Here is a 16,327-nt window from a genome sequence, read left to right as displayed (position 1 = left end):
TCAAGGATATGAGTAGATTATTTCCAAATTGGAAGCACATTGCATGCCTCCTAGTAGGGGTGTGTGTGTGTGTGTGTGTGTGTGTGTGTGTGTGTGTGTGTGTGTGTGTTGTTGGGGGTACAAAAGGGGAATTTGGCTGGTAAGGAAAATACTTTTTAAAGCTGAAATTATTTATTTATGCAAATTAATTTACTTTTTAAAATGTGACTAACATAGATGTATGAGTATTATCACTACAGAAAAATTAATCTTATGTTATGGTAGGTAATTTAACGTGCTGCAATTACCTGAATTTTGAAGCTTATAGAAATGCTATTTTTTATGTATAGTTTTTATGGTTTTTGGAACTTTGCAATTTTACCCCAGTCTCGCCTCCCTGCCCAGCACTACCCACCGAAGGTAATTTGAGAGTTTTACATTGCTTCCATGCTATATATTGATCAAAATTGAATGTGTTGAGAGAGCAATCATCGTTAAGGAAAAAATAAAATACAAGAAATAGCAAACTTATACAATAAGGGCAGCTAGATGGTGCAGTGGATAGAGCACTAGCCCTGGAGTCAGGAGTACCTGGGTTCAAATCCAGTCTCAGACACTTAATAATTACCTAGCTGTGTGGCCTTGGCCAAGCCACTTAACCCCCTTTGCTTTGCAAAAACCTAAAAAAAAATTACATAATAAGATACCTTTTCTTTAAAAAACAAATTAAAGTTAGGGGTGGCTAGGTGGCACAGTGAATAGAGCACCGGCCCCAGAGTCAGGAGTACCTGAGTTCAAATCCAGCCTCAGACACTTAATAATTACCTAGCTATGTGTTCTTGGGCAAGCCACTTAACCCAATCGCCTTGCAAAAAAATAAATCAAATAAAAGGTAATAGTCTTTGGTCTTTGTTTAAATTCCACAATACTTTCTTTGGATATAGATAGTATTCTCCATTGTACATACCCTAAAATTGTCCCTAATTGTTTCACTGATGAAATAAGCAAGTTCATTGAGCTTGATCATCACTCACATGTTGTTGTTAGGGTATACAATGTTCTTCTGATCATCTGGCTCAGCATCAGTACTTGCAAATCTTTCCACATTCCCTTGAATTCCCATCCCTCCTGGTTTCTAATAGAACAATAGTGTTCCATAACATACATATGCCACAATTTGTTCAGCCCATTCCCCAGTAGATGGACATTCAATCAATTTCCAGTTCTCTGCCACCACAAAAAGGGCTGCTATGAATGTTGTTGTGCAAGTGATGTTTTTACCCTTTTTCATGATCTCTTCATAGACTCAGTAGTGGTATTGCTAGATCAAAGGGTGTACACATTTTTATTGGCCTTTGGGTGTAATTTCAAATTGCTAACAGAAAGGTTGGATGAGTTCACAGCTCCACCAACAATGCATTAGTGCCTCAGATTTTCCACATCCCTTATAACATTGATCATTATCCTTTCTGGTCATATTGGCTAGTCTGGGATGTTTGAGGTGGTACCTCAGAGATGCTTTAATTGCATTTCTCTAAGAAGTATTGATTTAGGTCATTTTTTCATATAACTTTGGATCGCTTTGATTTCCTCATTTGTAAATTGCTTCTGCATATCCTTTGACCATTTGTCAATTGGGGAGTGTATATTTTTATAAATTTGACTCACTTCTCTATATATTTTAGAAATGAATCCTTTGTCAGAAATACTAGTTGTAAAAATTGTTTCCCAATTTACCATATTTCTTTTGATCTTGGTTATGGTGATTTGGTCTGTGCAAAAAGCTTTTTTATTTTAATATAATCAAAATTTTCTAGTTTGGTTTTTTAAAGAAAGATTTTATTTAATTTGAATTTTACAATTTTCCCCTAATCTTGCTTCCTTCCCCTACCTCACCTCCCACAGAAGGCAGTCTGTTAGTCTTTATATTGTTTCTATGGCATAAATTGATCTAAGTTGAATGTGATGAGAGAGAAAACATATCTTTAAGGAAGAAACATAAAGTATAAGAGATAGCAAAATTACATAATAAGATATCTAGTTTGTTTTTAATGATATTCTCCATCTCTTCCTTGGCCCTAAACTGCTTCCCTTTCCATAGATTTGACAAGTTAAGCTATTCTTTGATCTCCGAGTTTGTTTGTAATATTGTGTCTTATATCTAAATCTTGTACCATTTTGAAATTATCTTGGTATAGGGTGTGAGATGTTGGTCTAATCCAAGTTTCTGCCATACTAACCTGCAATTTTCTGAATAGTTTTATCAAAGAGAGAGTTTTTATCACAGAAGCTGGACTCTGAGTTAATCAAACAGCAGATTACTATAATCATTTCTTGCTATAGCTTTTGCATCTAATCGATTTCACTGATCCACTACTATATTTCTTAGCCAATACCAGACAGTTTCAATGACTAATGCTTTATAAAAAAAAAATTTGATCTGGTAGGGCTAAGCCACCTTCTTCATTAAATCCCTGGAAATTCTTGAGTTTTTATTTCTCCATATGAATTTTTTCTAACTCATTAAAGTAATTTGATTGGAATTTGGCTCAGTAGGGCACTAAATAAGTAGTTTAATTTAGGTAGGATTATAATTTTTATTATATTAACTTGGCCTAGCCATGAGCAGTTGATATGTGCCCATCTTTTAAAATATGATTTTTATTCATGAGAGAAGTGTTTTGTACTTGTTTTCATAGAGATTCTGAGTGTGCCTTGGTAGGTAGACTCCCAAGTATTTTATATTGTCTGAAATTACTTTGAATGGCATTTCTCTTTCTAGCTCTTGCTACTGTATCTTGCTAGTAATATATATATATATATATATATATATATATATATATATATATATATATATATATATATATATGGAGGATTTATGAGGGTTTATTTTATGTGACTTTGCCAAAATTGCTTATTGTTTCTACTAGGTTTTAGATGATTTTTTTAGGATTCTCTTTGATATAACATCATGTCATGTGCAAAAAAGTGAGAGTTTTGTTTCTTCCTTCCCAATTACAATTCCTTCAATTTCTTTTTCTTCTATTATTGCTGAAGTTAACATTTCTAACACAATATTGAATAGTAGTGGTGATAATGGGCATCCTTGTTTCACTGCTGTTATTATTGGAAATGCCTCTAGTTTATCCCCATTTCATATAATGCTTGATGATGGTTTCAGATAGATACTGCTTATCATTCTAAGGAACAATCAACTTATTCCTAGGTTCTCTAGCATTTTTAGTAGGAATGGGTGCTATACTTTGCCCAAGGTTTTTTCAGCATCTATTGATATAATCATATGATTTCTGATAGGTTTGTTATTGATTTAGTTAATTAAACTAAAAGTTTTCCTAATATTGAACAAACCCTACATTCCTGGGCTAAATCTTGCTTGGTCATAGTGTATTATCCTAGTGATAACTTGCTGTAATCAATTTGCTAAGATTTTATTTAAGATTTTTGCATCTATATTCATTAGGGAGATAGGTCTACAATTTTCTTTTTCTGTTTTGAATCTTCCTGGTTTAGATATCAGCGCCATATTGTTGCCATAGAAAGAGTTAGGCAGAGTTCCTTCCTCACCTATTTTGCCAAAGGGTTTATATAGAATTGAAGCCTTAAATGTTCCTTAAATGTTTGATAGAATTCACATTTGAATGCATCTGGCCCTGGAGATTTTTTCTTAGTGAGTTCAATAATGGCTTGTTGAATATTTCTTTTTCTGAGACAGGTTTATTTAAGTATTTAATTTCCTCTTCCCTTTAACATAGGCAATTTATATTTCTATGAATATTCAGCCATTTCACTTAGATTATCAAATTTATTAGAATACATTTGAGCAAAATAATTCCTCATTGTTGCTTTAATTTCTTGCTCATTGGTGGTAAGGTCACCTTTTGTCATTTTTGATACTGGTAATTTGGTTTTCTACTTTTTTAAATCAAATTATCCAGAGGTTTATCAATTTTATTGGTTTTTACACTAAAGCAAATCTTGGTTTTATTTATTAATTCAATAGTTTGCTTGTTTTTGATTTCATTAATTTCTCCTTTAATTTTTAGAATTTCTAATTTGGAATTTATTTAAGGGTTTTTAATTTGTTCTTTCTCTAATTTTTTAGTTCGTTGATTTCCTCTTTCTCCAATTTATTCATGTAGACATTTAAAGATATGATATATTCTTAGACAACTGCCTTGGCTATATCCCATGTGTTTTGCTATGTTGTCTTGCTATTCTCATTATCTAGGACGAAATCACTAATACTTTCTTTAAATTGTTTTTTAATGCACTCAATCTTTAGTATGAGATTATATATTTTCCAATTAGTTTTAGGATTTATGTCTCCCTATACCATTATTACATGTGATTTTTAATGCATTTTGATTTGAGAAGGATGTATTCATTATTTCTGCCTTTCTGCATTTGATTTTAATTTATGCTCTAATGCTTCGGTAATTTTTGTGTGTCATGTATTGTAGGAAAAAAAGTATATTGTTTTTATCCCCATTCAATTCTCTCCAAAGATCTACCATGCCTTGATTTTCTGACAATCTATTTACCTCCTTAGCTTTGGTCTTGCTTATTATATGGTCAAATTTATCTAAATCTAAGAACAGGAGGTTGAGGTCTCTTACCAGTAGAGTTTTGTTGTCTATGTCTTCCTGTAGCTTATTCAACTTCTCCTCTGAGAATTTGAAGGCTATACAGCTTGGTGCATACATATTTAGTATTGAAACTGCTTCATTGTCTTTGGTAGTTTTTAGAAGGATATAGTTTCCTTTCTAATCTCTTTTAACAGGATCTATTTTTGCAGCTGCTTTGTCTGAGATAAAGATTGCTACCCCTGCTTTTTCACTTCAACCGAAGCAAAATATATTTTGTTCCAACCTTTTACCTTCATTCTATATGTATCTTTCTGCTTCAAATGAGTTTCTTGCAAGCAGCATATTGTAGGATTCTGGTATTTAATCCAGTCTGCTATTCGCTTGTTTTTTATGTGAGAATTCATCCCATTCACATTTAAAGTTATAATTATTAACCCTTTATTGCCCACCATGCTATCTTTGATGTTTATATCTTCCCTTTTTTTCACTTTATCCACATTCCCCTATATTTTATTTCTGCATATCACCACCTTCAGTGTCTTTTCCCCCTTGTATCTAACCTCTCCTCCCCTTTCTTTCCCCTTTCCTTTTCCCCCTTCTTCCTTCTGTTAGTTCCTCTTTTCCTCCCCCTCCCCCTTTCCACTTTTAACACTTGAATTACCTTTCTAAACTTAACTGAATGTGAGTATGTTAACTTTAGGCCTAATATGATGAGAGTAAGATTCACACAGTTCTCACGTCTTCCTTTCTTACCCACTATTGCAATAGGTCCTTTGCACCTCTTTATTAATGTGTTTTATCCCATTCAATCTCCTCCATCCTCCTGTCTCTTGAAAGTCTCACCCCCTTTTTTAAAGAGATATTGTTTTTAAATCATTCTATCAGAATCACAGATAAGTCATGAGTGTCCATCACTTCTGGTAAGTATATTCTTTCTAATAGAGTTACAATTCTTGAAAGTTATGAGAATCTTTCTCCCAGGTGGGGATATAGCAGTTCATCTTATTGGAAAGCAATTTACTCTTTTGCCCCTATTTTTTAAACCTTTTCATGTGTTTCTTGAGTCTCCTGATTGATGTCAAAATTTTCTATTTAGCTCTGGTCTTTTAATCAGGAAATATTGGAAGTCTCCTATTTCATTAATTATTCATCTTTTGATCTGTAACAGAAGGCTCAGTTTTACCCAGATAGTGAATTCTTGGCTGCATTCCAAGCTCCCTTGCTCTTGGAATATCACATTCCAGGCTCTTTGATTCCTTAATGTTGATACAGCCAGGTTCTGGGTAAACCATTCTGTAGCTCTTTGGTATCTAAATTGTTTCTTTCTGATTGCTTGCAGGACTTTCTCTTTTATCTTATGGTTCTGGAATTTGGTCACAATATCCCTTGGTGTTTTAATTTTGTGATTCCTTTCCAGAGGGGATCAATGTATTCTTTCAATAACTATTTTGTCCTCTAATTTGATGATATCAGGGCAGTTTTCCATCACTAAATCCTGTAATTTTGCATCCAGGCTTTTTTTTCACTTCAATGTTTATAGGAAACCCAGTGATTCTTAAGTTGTCTTTCCTGGATCTATTGTTGACTTCAGTGATTTTGCCTATGAGGTATTTTACATTTTTTTCTATTTTTTATTTTTTGGTTTTGTTTAGCAGATTCTTATTGTCTCATGAAGTCATTAGTTTCCACAGATTCCATTCATTTTTTTAGAAAATAATTTTTCTGGGGGGCAGCTAGGTGGCATAGTGGATAAAGCAATGGCTCTGGAGTCAGGAGTACGTGGGTTCAAATCCACTCTCAGACACTTAATAATTACCTAGCTGTGTGGCCTTGGGCAAGCCACTTAACCCTGTTTGCCTTGCAAAAACCTAAAAAAAAATAATTGCCTTCATTTTCCTTTTGCAACTCATTTTCCAATTGGTCCATTCCATTTTTGAAGGACTTTTCCATTTGGCCAGTTGTAGTTTTGAGATAATTATTTTCTTTTTTTATTTACCAAATTGAGGATTTGAGAGAATTATTGTTTTTGTATTTGTCCAATTGTATTTTGCAAGGATTTGTTTTCTTGAAGTGAGATGTTAATTTTCTCTTGCAAGGTGTTAATTTCCTCTTGAATTTCTTTTCCCAATTTTTTCAATTGATTTTTAAACTCCTTCCTGATTTTTTTTCTAGGTAGTCTTGCTGGGCTGGAGACCAAGTCATATTCTCCTCAGAAGTTCTAGATCTCTTTGGCTTAGGATCTTTGTCTTCAAAGTAGTTTTCAGTGGGCCCCCCCTTTCTTCTGTTATTTCTTCATTTTCCTGGGATCTTGTGTTGGGGGAGGAGCTCATTCTCAGACCTTTGGTTTTGAAAACCCTAGACACTTTGCTGACTGGATTTAGTAACTCCAAGTGGTCCAGCAAGTAAAGGTGCGGGTTGCTTTCCCTGGAGTGTCTATGGCCTTCTCCCTAGGCCTGGAGTGGGTGAGGGGCATAGCAGGGTCTGAATTATCCTTGAACAATATGGGCTGTGCCCTGGGGCAAGGTAGTTAATGTCCCTATCCAGCTAAGGGAGCTCTGTTGCCCACACCTGAGCCAGGGGCTGGAGGGGGGCAGTTACAGTGTTGGTTCTGGGAAGAGGGCTTAGCTGAAAGTATGGAGCTTAAGACCCCAAGGCAAGAATATTGATTCCCCCCCCCCCCACTCTGTAATAATCCATGCTGGAACTCACCCTCCAGCACAGCTGGGACTCTTCAGACTTCCACTCCCACAGTGAAAGCCTCCATGGCTAAGGCTGGTTCTCTGGCTTCACCCTGCTACTGTCCCTGGGCTGGCTTTCTGCTCTCTGCCCCTGGCATCTTGTTGGTAGAGTTTCTTCTCCTAGCTTTCTGTTAAGAGGCTTCTTTGATATTATTTCTGAGGGGAAACCAGGAGACCTTAGCACAGTGCCTGGCTTCTCTCAGTCATCTTGACCAGAAGTTGCCAAAATGTTATTTCTAATGAATGTCAAAGGTGATGACAGGAGAACGGTAATTTGAGCTGCATTGCTCAGAGGAGATCAGCATCACTGACCAGTGATGAAAAAGGTTCATGAATTGTTATTCATTCTTTGGGAAAGCAATAAGGTAACTTTTTAAAAAAATGCCTATATCTATACTCATTGAATTTGGTTGGAAACCTTCAACATGAAGCTCAAAAGCTGCCAGTGAAAAACTGCATACAATTTAACAGTTTTTACAAGTGAATTCATTCCTTATCTTTATCATGTCTGCATCGGGTCAATCCCATTTAGCTTCTTAAATCTGACCATAAACTTAAAAGAAAAGAGGCTGTTTCATTCTAACACTCTCTTTATACTTTATTAATGTTAAAATGGAAAGTTATTTTTCACTATAGGGATAGTCCTCAGTAATCAAAATTAATTGAATTGGCCTATTAACCCATTCCTCTCTTGGCTTTTTAATTGCTCTGAAAACTCCTTATCAATTTAAAAATATTTATCCTTTCTCCAAAGTTTATCCCCTTAATTTTGTTTGATTAGAGATTAGTGAAATAAAGAAATTTGCATAAATGTACATACACACATATATATACATGCATAATTGAAGATTGTGAATTGTTCACAACGTATTCAATGTTCACATTGAATATGTGAACCAAGCTATAAATACAAGGTTGGGAAGCAACTAAGCCAAATCAGTCATTCAATTATTCCACCCCTCTTAAAGTACATAACAAACTGTGATAGCTTGATACTTTAATCATGGGAGAACATCTCTGTTGAATAAATTAGCCGAAGTCTTTAGATAAGATGTTAAAATTTCTTGATCAGTTAGATTTCTCTAAAAGTCAATGGATGAAATAGAGTAATGTGGCAGAGAAATATTAAGAAGCTGGGGTTTCTTTGTTTTGTTTTGACTTTGTTTTTGATACTTGGCCACATCCTATGGCACTCATATAAGACTAGCTTTAAAAAAAATAATTTGAGGTTAGACATTTGAAGAAGGAATTGAATAAATAATTATTAAGCATCTACAACATACCCAACATTATGCTAATTTTTTGACATGTTTCCTCTCTTTTGATCCTCACTGCAACTTTTTTGAGTATCTGAGAGCCTGGAAGTAGAAATACTCACTCCTGAAAAATAATTGTTTTGGAGCAGGTAATACTGCTCTAATTTAGTGCATTAGCCCCAACTTTTCCTTCGCTCCCATCTCCCAAGGAAGTCTGTCTCTGTGGGTCAAAGAAGCTGTATCTTTCATCATTAATATTCATCATCCTTCCAGTGCTAGTTAGAATTCACAAAGTAATTCCTCAGTCTGTGTTACATAAGTAGCAGCATTCCCATGACAGCAATGGACCAGTTGTTGTATCTGTATCTCTGGAGATGCATGAAGCAAATGATTTTCAAGATAATACAAGGAACCTAGCAGATAGTTATGGTATACTAATAGAGAACTTCATGAAGAGGATAAATGGTCTTAAAAGTATCCAGAAGTTAGGTTTTCCCTTTTTCACATTTACTCTTTTTTTTTTAGGTTTTTGCAAGGCAAATGGGGTTAAGTGGCTTGCCCAAGGCCACACAGCTAGGTAATTATTAAGTATCTGAGACCAGATCTGAACCCAGGTATTCCTGATTCCAGGGTGGGTGTTTTATCCACTGTGCCACCTAGCCGCCCCCCACATTTACTTTTGAAGTTTGAGACTACTTTTCTCTGGACTTTGTACTGATGGGAAAGACAGACTTTGGGAGGAGATTTTACCAGATATTTTTATTAAATAGGCTTCATAAATTCCACTTTCTATAAGTCTGGTTAACTGATGTCAAATAATGATCTGTGTTGAGGAAACTCAGTGGTGGCAGCTCATATTATAGCATTAGAAAGAACAACCCCTTTCCCTCTATGTTCAGAACTTTGATAATAACTGAATAAATTGCAATACACAAACAAAACATATTTCAGACCATCTAACAGAGAAATGATAGATTCAGGAGGTAGACTGCAAGATAGATAAATGGATGATGGATGATAGAGAGATAAGAGAGATGGATAGAGAGATAGATAAATTAAGACATATCCATAGACATATATATTAGACAGCAATTTTGTTTGCCTATACTATTTATAAAAACTTTGTTTCTATTTTTCAATAGGGAAGGGGAAGGCTGGAAGGAAAAATTGATTGTTGTTATTTTTTATGCCCAAACTCCACAAATTTACCCCAAAATCCTGAAGTGAGAAAAAAGATTTAATATTCACCTTCTGGGAGCCTATTTTCCTGGTTCTAGTGAGAGATGACAAAGTAACTCCTCAGTCTATGCTACATAAGTACTAGTTAAAAGCTAGGGTGGCTTAAAGAAATTGAGAATATTTAGCTTAGAGAGAAGAAGACTTAGGGAGGGTGGATATTTTAAAATCTCTGTAGGTCTATTGTGGGGGGGGGAAACACCTTTGATTTGTTATACTTTGTCCCAGAAAGCATAAAAAGGATCAACATATCAAATTGTAGAAAGTAATTTATAGATATAATGTAAGGAATAAAAAGCATATGTACATATTATATATAATATACAGTCATATATACACATATATAAATACATACATATAATGTGTGCATAAATATATGTTTACAATGATAGCACATTTATATAGAACTTCATGCTTTATGGAATCATTTCCTCACACAGTTATGATGAGTTTGATTTCTCTACAAGATTGAAAGTCACATTTTCTGCCTCTATTATGGAAACTGTCTTTTTAAGAAAATAAACACCCCTTCAAGAGAATAACCTGCCCTAAGAAATAGTGGGTACCTTTCACTAGAGTTTTCCCCATGGAATATTGGATAACCATTTGTGGAAGGCAATGTAGATGGGATTCTGGCACAGATGCAGATTCAACTATCAGAACTCTGAGTTGTCTTCAAACTCTGAGAGTCTGTAATTCATGTTCTAAAAAGTTGAACGTTCAGTGCAAATAAAATAAAACTAGAATAACATTTGTTCTTCAAATCATTTTTTTAATCAGAGAGATCTAATTCATCATTGACTCATCTGAATTAAAAATCTTTGAGAATAAAACATTCAGTTTCTTTGATAATTATTTACACACACATGCGCGCGCACACACACACACACACACACACACACACACACACACACACACACACACACACACATACACACACCCTTTGAATTGGAATAAGTGACTCCATAGTCGGTAGATCAGTAGAAAAGCTTGGATTTCTCTGAGTACCTGAATTGAAAATCTGGATCAGTTCCTTATGCAGCCATGACTCTTTCCACATACAATTTAATCTCTCTGATTCTCATTTTTCTCACCTGTAACAAAGAGATAAAGCTTGTACTACCCAAATCACAAGTTTTTGGTGAAATATTCTTTAAACTTTAAGTAGCTAATTAAGGCAAAGTCATAGAATGAACTGGCACATTTCTTTGAATTACAAAGAATGTAATAGTTTGGTGGAAAACCTATGGCTCTGCTTATAATAAAGACTGAGTTATCACAAAAAGAAATCACCTAAGAAGAAATCATAATTTGTCTATCTTGTAATATAGATGAGTATATTCCTATAGAAAAAATTTATGAGCTTCCTATGAATAGACATTTAAATTTAGAATGATAGGTGCTACTTAAGAAAAATTGTTAGTCTAATCTCAGTTTTCTTAACAGTTTAATAAAGTGCAATAAAAGTTATTATTTGGTATGAATTAGAAGTTAAACTAGAATTTCTGAGTTAAAATGGAATTAACATATATATGGAGAAAATAAATAAGTTAATAGAATTGCTATCAATGAAAGAATCTAAATTGAAAGGGACTTGCCCCTTAAGTCATTTATTCTAACCATACCTCAAAGAATCAATCTATACTTCTTATTTTGATAATTTAGTTGCTTCCATCATTTTATAACATCAGACTCAGCAATTTAACGTTGGGAGCAATTTTACTCTTAATTTAAACATAAAAGTAAAGACCCTAAAGATGCCACATAAGCATTGGTTGGAGATATTGGAAATATTTAACCTGGAAAAGAGAAGACTTAACAAAGAGGGGAATGACAGTAGTTTACAAAAATATTTTCCTGGAAGGAGGAAAAGAGTTATTTTCATTAAGCCTATGAAAAAATTTAAAAATAAACAGACTAAAATTATGGAGAGTCAGATCTCCATCTTTCTTATAGAATTATAAAAATACAGAATCAAATGCTTCAACATATATTTGCTCAAATCTCTCACTGAAGATCTTCAAAGACTAGAAAGTGTTTGGGTTGGGCTAGATGAGTTCTAGAGTTTCTTCCTAATGCTGAGATTCTGTATTTATGAGAATGCATTGATTTAAAACCAAAACAAACAAAAAATAATATTCTGTAATTCAAACTCTTCATTAATTCATTTGGACTCTCACCCTAATTTGCATGAATTAGTGATATTTTATAAAATGTATGACTGCAAAACTATTTACAACTTCCATAACAGCTATATTGGAATTCTAATACACTCTTAAATCATGTAGCAATTAACGTTCTCCTATGCTAAATGCCCTAGACCATCATGCAATATTAAGGGTAAGGCATAGTACACATACAACATCCTAATGTGGTAATTTGATCTCTGTTAAATTATTTATAGCCCATTCCCTTCAAAACAGGAGTTAATGATAAGCAAGGCTCCCCCTGTTTGATTTATTGTTTTATATTAATGAATCCATACACTTGCTTACTGTTCTGCATGCTTAAGGGCCTGCTACTGATTTATAGAGGGTTTCACTCCTATATTTTATATGACAAAATTAGGAATAATAGGAATTTCTCACAAAGTTAATGTGATAGCATTACAAACAGATTGACAGGGAGATATTGAAATAATGGATTTTGTATGTGTATCTTCTTTAATATACGATTGAATCTTGATATTTCAAAAGTTAAGCTATTCAACACATCAACGCATTTAATTTCTGGAGTGAATTGAATGAACATTTTGTAAAAACATCAATAATTGCTACCATTGCTAACTAGCATGCTTGGAGGGTAATGCATGTATCTGTGTAAGATAAATATGAGTAAAGACATTATATATCGATATATATATATATATTATAATACACATATATGTGTGTTTACATATACACAAGTATACAAAGACAATCATCTAGAGCTATATCGACATATGTCACATATATAAATAATTTATATACTACAGAGACTGTCAGAGATCCACAGATCTACATAGGCTAAGTGATACGGTATTCAGAATGCCTGAAGACAGGAAAACTCTTCTTTCTGAGTTCCGATCTGTCCTTTGACATTTACTAAATATGTGATCCTGGGCAAGTTACTTAACCCTATTTTGCCCCAGTTTCCTCATCTGTAAAATGAGCTGAAAAGAAACTGGCAAATCACTCCAGTATCTTTGAGAAGCAAAGCCCAAAATGGGGTAATAAATAACATGATACAACTGAACAAAATGCATATATCCTCATATATGCACATATTTACATCTCTATAAATACATTTTTCTTCTCATTACTAACTCAACATTTTTAATCCTCAAGATAAAATTCAAGTACTACTCCCCTTTGAGAAAACTTTTACTTCTAGTGCTATTGTTTTTGCTCTTTCCCACTTCATTTTCTTTGTATTAATGTTCTATTCCTTTGTACTTCTACCCCCACCATTCCCTTAATTTCTACTGTAAGAATGCAAGCATCCTGAAGACCAGTACTGTCTCATTTTAAGTCTTTGTAAGGACCAAGTTCTCAGATCTCATTATTTAATAAATTTTAATTGAATTAATTTGCAAAATTGCTACCAAAATTAATTAAAGTAATTAGTTCACCCAGTTTATGAAGGGAAGCATTTTTGGTTATATTTTGTCTTGCTTTTTGGGGGGGTATCATCTGTACTGATAACAGTCTGAGCAGTAATACATACTGGCTTTATAACTTTGTGCAAGTTGCTTCATCTCCAAGGGGTCAGCACATACATTAAAGTAAAAACCATTTTTATCTCTCTATCCATAGTTTTCCATTTTCTTCTGACAAGGAAGCTTCAAATTATTAGTTGTAGAGAAAGTGCCAAAGTATGGGTAAACATAACCTTACCCAGGAGTTTCTCATACCAGTGAAATCACAAGTCTTATCACTATACCTAGCCCATATCATTTGAAATATTACTTTAACACCGAGTACGGTTTGCTTCTTGGTAATATAGAATAATTTAAAACTTGGATCAATTATATGACTTGTTTATTTTAGGAGGAAAATCCATTTGATTTTTATAAAAGCACCTGTCTGAGGTTTTCCAATTTGGCTATATTCCAGGAAAATTCTGATATGTTAACATTAGTCATTCTTAATATCTATTCAGGAAAGTAGCATGGAAATAAGCATTTATTGACTTTTAAATACCAGACTTTGTGGTAAGTACTTTATAAACATTATCTCATTTAATCCTAACAACAGCCCCAGGAGGTAAGTGCTATTTTAATATCAATTTAAATTAAGAAAATTGAGGCAGACAGAAGTTAAGTGACTTGCCCAGGATCACACAGAAAGTAAGGGTTTGAGGTCAGATTCAGACTCAGATCTTCCCAACTCTAGTACAGGGAATCTATTCAGAACTCCTCTTCCCTACCCAACCCACTTATCTGCTAAAAATGTCTACTCATGCAAATGTCCAGGACTGTTGTATCATAAATCATAAATATGTTTATGCTACTGACATTGAGGTTGCAGAAAAAGTTGTATTTTATCTCTTCTTCATGAAAACTAGAATGAAATAGTTGTGGCCTGGGGTTTTAATGGCCTATCAAAATGCAAGGCTGCATATCTCTATCCCTCAGATAATCAGGAGGACTTGAGTTCAATTCAGTCTCAGATATTAGACACTAACTGTGTGACCCTGGATAAGTTAACCCTGATTGCCTCCCATCCAGGACTATCTCCAGTAGTCTTGATTCATATCTGGCCATTGGACCCAGATAGTTCCAGAAAAGAAAATAAGACTGGTGACTTTATACAGCACACCCTCACTTAAATACCATTTATGTTTTTCTCATGGCATCACTTCCCTGACGTCATGGTATTCTTCAAGAATGAAAGACAAACAATGGTTTTTTAGACTAATAAAGATTAGTTTCATCATATAGAGAATAAATAGTAAAGGATTAAGAATTTTCATTGTTTCTGTAGCATTGGCAATGGTTAAAATTTATTATTTTTGTCTTTGGCACAGTCCTTGCTTTCTGTCTATCCACCCCCTTCTCATCACAGCCTGAGCCAAGATGTCCTGAAAAATAGTATAATTTCTCAGCCACATGTTATCTGCTCAAGTGGAAAATCCCTTTTATTCAAGTTCTTAAAACATAAGATTGATATATTCAACTTAACCCCACATTTCAGGCATATCTAAAGTAAGTGCACTAATGGAAGGTATACGGCCATGATTTTTTATATATCTTCCAACTAGTGATATTTTGAATGTGTCTATTTACAAAGTATAATTTATTTTTCCCCTGGTGCTTTTAATTTCTTATTTTTTAAATTTCATTTTTTCTAATTACATGTAAAAATAACTTTCAGCATTCATTTTGAGCTTCTGAGTTTTCTGCTTGCCTCCCCTCCTCCATCCTCATGATAGTGAGTAATCTAATATAGATTCTATATATACAATCATATTTAATATCAGTGGTAAGTTAACTGGTTTGGAAGTTAGAGGACATGACTTCAAATTGTCTCTTTGTCACTTCCCATTTTTTTTCAGGTTTTTTTGCAAGGCATTGGGGTTAAGTGTCTTGCCCAAGGCCACACCATTAGGTAATTATTAAGTGGCTGAGGCCAGATTTTTACTCAGGTACTCCTGACTCCAGGGCCAGTGCTCTATGCACTAGGCCACCTAGCTGCCCCACCCATTTGGTTTTGACAAAATGCCTTAGCATTTGGAAGTCTCAGGTTACTCACTGGTTTTAAAAGATTGACTCTAAATTTATTTCCAACTGTAAGTCCCTGATATTTCAATATTTCAGATAAAAATAAACCCTTTGATGGCATAAAAATTTAATTCCCACCAAATAGAAGTACATCCACATCATTATTTTTAATTAAGTTTTGACTAGCTGTGCACAAAGGGAGTTCAATGATATGCAAACAAATCAATTTTCATTCAGGTTAGATACTGAATTGGCAAGAACAGATGAAAAGAAAGTTGTTTATAAAAGAAAATAGAAGCAACTGGGATTGAATTAATGTTTTTTTTAATTAATTAATTAATTAATTTTGAATTTTGCGATTTCCCACCCCAATCTCATTTCCCTACCCCCCACTCCAGAGAAGGCAGTCTGTTATGTTTCCATGGCATACACTGATCTAAATTGAATGTGATGAAAGCATATCCTTAAGGAAAAAAAAATAAAGTATAAGAGATAGCAAAATTGCATAATGAGATAACTTTTTTTTTAATTAAAGATCTTAGATCTTTGTTCAAACTCCACAATTCTTTCTCTAGATACAGATGATATTCTCCATCACAAATATCCCCAAATTATGCCTGATTGTGGCACTGATGGAATGAGCAAGTCCATTAAATTTGATCATCACCCCCATGTTGCTATTAGGGTGTACAATGTTCTTCTGGTTCTGCTCATCTCAGTCAGCATCAGTTCAGACAAATCCTTCCAGGCTTCCCTGAATTCCCATCCCGCCTGGTTTCTAATAGAACAATAGTGTTCCATCACATACAT

The 16,327-nt window shown here is 34.1% G+C and overlaps 1 protein-coding gene across 1 annotated transcript in view; it reads left to right on the top strand.

Annotated features, from left to right (window-relative positions):
• The window catches only part of MAGI2 (membrane associated guanylate kinase, WW and PDZ domain containing 2), a 1,847,576-nt gene that overhangs the window by 663,739 nt on the left and 1,167,510 nt on the right, over positions 1–16,327 (top strand). The window lies entirely within an intron of this gene.

This window comes from Macrotis lagotis, chromosome 7 (genome assembly GCF_037893015.1).
Source record: "Macrotis lagotis isolate mMagLag1 chromosome 7, bilby.v1.9.chrom.fasta, whole genome shotgun sequence".
NCBI lineage: Eukaryota > Metazoa > Chordata > Mammalia > Peramelemorphia > Peramelidae > Macrotis > Macrotis lagotis.
This window is presented reverse-complemented; position numbering and strand designations above follow the sequence as displayed.